The 3,671-nt window shown below is 55.4% G+C and overlaps 1 protein-coding gene across 2 annotated transcripts in view; it reads left to right on the top strand.

The window, feature by feature from the left end:
* Nucleotides 1-484: 484 nt before the first annotated feature.
* MOB3C (MOB kinase activator 3C) overlaps nt 485-3,671 on the top strand; it is a 15,636-nt gene continuing 12,449 nt past the window's right edge. For both annotated transcript variants that reach the window (XM_027838110.1, XM_027838111.1), the window contains exon 1: nt 485-635. The gene's annotated coding sequence lies outside the window, so the exon portion shown is untranslated. The remainder of the gene's footprint in view (nt 636-3,671) is intronic.

Raw genomic sequence — 3,671 nt, 5'->3', positions numbered from 1 at the left:
ACTTGACTTCAAATCCAAACTCAGACACTTACTAGCTGTGTGACCCTGAGCAAGTCATTTAACCTGTTTCCTCATCTGTAAAATGGGGATAATAATTAACACCTACCTGCCAGGGTTGTTGTGAAGATCAAATAAGATAAATTGTAAAGCACTTAGCACAGTGCCTGGCACATAGTAGTTGCTATATAAATATCTTTGTTGTTATTGCGATTAGTCGGGAGCCATTGACGGGGCTCAAACTGGGGCCAAGACCAGGATCATCACCCAGGCTCCGATCAGGACCAGGGTCAGGGTCAGGGCTCAGCCACTGAGCAGTCGTCCGCAGCAGCCCACGGAGAACCGCAAGAATAAATTGAGTGTGGCAAGGGGCGGAGGATGGGGGCGGGGCGGGGGAAGGGGAGGCGGAGGCCCGTGGGCAGGTCTGGCAGCGTGGCGTGGGCGGGGCCGGAGGCGGGGCAGGCCGAGATCCCCCAGACCTGAGCCTCGGCCCGGCTGGGCGAGCAGTAACAGCAGCCGGAGCTGTCTCCAGCGCCCAGCGGCCGACCCCGCGCGGAAGAGTGAGCTCCCGGCTGGAGGAATAGACGGACAGGCGGACGGACAGACTGACGGTCGGACAGCCGGCCCGGCCGTGCCCGGTGAGTGACCCCCTACCGCCCCCCGCCGGAATGTGGCCCGGCACCGCCAGGGTTTGCGCACCCACAGCGCCGGGCGGGGCCCCAGGCGTCCAGAGCTGGACCACGATGACGACCCTCCTCGAGGGGCTGCACCGGGCACCTAGCGCCTAGGGGAACCTGGGACTGGGGCCTGGGAGGGGGGGCTCTACGAGGGTCACGGGCGTAGGGGTGGGGGAATCCAGGCTTCCGTCCTCAGGAAACCCCCTTCGTAATAAGGATATGCTTCACCCAGCGGATCGAAACCCAGGGGCAGATGGTATGGTGGAGAGAGCCCGGGGTTGAAGGCAGAGGCCCTGGATTCCAATCTTAATTCTGACACAGTTTCCTCTCCTGGAGAATAGGCACAATTATAACTCCTACCAGCCAGGGCTGCGGCGAGCTCCTTTCTGTTAATAGGAGCCCCTCCAACCTTGAAGCGGGAGACGATTGTGGACTTGTATTAGTCTTCCCACTAGGAGCATCTGAAGCCCCTGACTGTGTCTCAGTTATTCCCTCTCTAAAATGGACCGTTGGGGGGAAGGGAGGTACATGGGCTGATACCTGAGGCCTCTGCTAGCCCTGTGCAGCTCCAAAGCCAGCCCCACTCTGAGTGACTTCATATGGGCAGGGTTGGGCAGGGCAGCCTTCCTGGAGGAGGTGTGTTTGAGGCAGCTTTGGAAGAAGCTGAGATCAGCTGGCTGTTAGAAATTACTTTTAACCAGGGAGGACACTGAGGCCCAAAGAAGGAAAGATGCTTAGCCCAAGTCCTAAGGAAGGTAGTGGCACCTGGAGATTCCCAAGTCAGTGCCCTCCCTCCGCCTTCCCCCCCTTACATCTGGACTTTCTAAGTAGGGCACAGACACTGAGGTAAGGTAGGATGTACTGCCTTGGTGCACAGGGAGGCTTAGAGCTGGGGAGGTAAGTGCAGAGGTGGGGGTCAAGATGAGGCTGGTGGGGGGATACAATTTCCTTTTCACTCAATCCTTTGAGACAGGCTAGCCTCATGGTCCCCGTTTTCCTAAAGGGGAAACCTGAGGCCTGGACTCTTAGGTGACTTCTCTGGGGTCCCAGGAAAGCCCCAAGTCCTGACCTGGTTCTGCATAATGAATAGTAGATCTGGAGAGAGCCTAAGATACCAGGGAGTCTCTGTTACATTTGAGGAAACTGAGCCTAAGCAAGAACATGGACTTGCCCTGGGTCACATGTCCAGGTGCTCTATCTCCCAGGCCTGCGTTTTTCCCTCGAAAGAGGCCCTGAAAGGCCTCTAGAGGACATCAGAGGTCCAGCAGCCAGTGCTTGGAGGGGGACAGATGGAAAAGCCAGGCTGGTTGAGGGTTGGCAATGGGTGTGGGTGTATGGGGGAGGAGGATAAAAGGGGACAGGGGCCTCTCTGAAACCCTCCTGATCTGAGTTCTCAGAGCTATCCTGGTGGGGATGGTGTGTGTATGGGATTAGCCTTGGCCTGGGAGAGCAGAGCCAACAGCAGTGAGGGGTGGAGAGTTGTCAAGGAACCAGTTGAGGCTGTGACAGAGTGGGAGGGGCTGGGGGGGAGGGGCAGTGAGTGCCCCCTCCCTGGAGGGTTGAAGCAGAAGCTGGATGCTCACTTGACTGGGATGTTACACGGGGGATTCCTTTTTGTATGGGTAGGACCAGATACTCTTGAGGTCGCTGCCAACTCCAATTCTGGGATTCTGTGAATCTAGGGAGGGGCCATTGGAGCAGGAAACAGAGCAATTCTTCTCTGTTTGCAAAGAAAGAGCTGTCTGCTCTCTATCTCCTTGAGTCCACACCAAAACCGGGGGAGAGAGGGTCCAGAGTAAGACTGGCCCTGTTGTTTTCTACATTTTACAAAAAAAACTGAGGCCAAAGGAGAAAAATCACACCTGCCCCAGACCCCCCCCTCCCACCCCCGCAAGGTCCCTCAGTCCACTACCAGCAAACACCTGCATCTGTGCTAAGCTCTACACTAGGCACTGGAGATTCTGAGAGCACAGACCCTGGGGGAATCTCTCTGTCTCTGGGCCTTGTGCTCAAGCAAAGGCCATTGGATCATAGGAGCATTATATTTTGAACTGAAAGCTGCTAGAGCCATTTCGTCAGCCCCATCCCCCAGGAAAACCAGCCCCTGTCCTGGTGGGGAGGAGCTCACCCCTGCTGCATTGACTCTGGCCCTCAGAGGCATTAAAATGGAATCTTCCCCCACTCCCCTTCTGGAAGAAGCCCAAAGAGGCTAATGACTTACCCCCAAAGGGTGGGGTAGGAGGGAGGGAGGGGTGATGCTTCTGGCCAAGGGGGCCCTCCAGCCTTTCACATGAGTCCAGTTTCTGGTGCTAGTCACCTTCAGAAATCCACACTGAACCAGGAGTCAGGAAAGAGGTCTATTTCTGACACTAATGGGCAGCTTTCCCTCTCAGTGTCTCAGTTTCCACTGCTGTAAAATGGAGACAATTAGAGTTCACACTCTCTACCTTCTAGGGCTTTATGGGGAAAGCACTTTATTCACTTCAAAGCCTCATAGAAATGGGCAGGCAGGCTCCTGAATTCTGTTCTTGCTACCTCCTCAAGCTAGAAAGTTTGCCCCATTCATTCCCCTGCCCCCTCACCATCACCCCGGATACGACCTTGCCCAAAGCAACACACAGAATTGCCTTGTGTCTGAAGACCCAGGAAAAAAGAGGCAGCCAGGCATATGTCCATGTGGTCATACCAGGGTCAACTTTAGTCCTTTACTCTGAGGTTGATACACAGTCCATCTGCTCCGGTCAGGAAGGCAACTTCTCTTTTTGGAGGCCCCTTAGGGCTCATCTCTCTGGAACCTCTTTTCCCTGCTCCGCACAAGGTTCAGGCTCTGGCTCTTCCTTAAGGGTCTTTTCCTGACTCTGGGGTTCCCCTTCCTGGGAGAGAAGCAGAAGACGAGAAGGGACGGTTTCTGGGCTGTGTCTTAAATAGTAGCTCTGCTTGGGAAGAAGGAGTGTGTGTGTGTGTGTGTGTGTGTGTGTGTGTGTGTGTGTGTGTGTG

The sequence above is a fragment of the Vombatus ursinus genome, unplaced genomic scaffold (genome assembly GCF_900497805.2).
Source record: "Vombatus ursinus unplaced genomic scaffold, bare-nosed wombat genome assembly UNPS02014825.1, whole genome shotgun sequence".
NCBI classification, from domain to species: domain Eukaryota; kingdom Metazoa; phylum Chordata; class Mammalia; order Diprotodontia; family Vombatidae; genus Vombatus; species Vombatus ursinus.
Note: the sequence above shows the minus strand (reverse complement) of the source record. Positions and strands in the feature narration are given on the sequence as shown.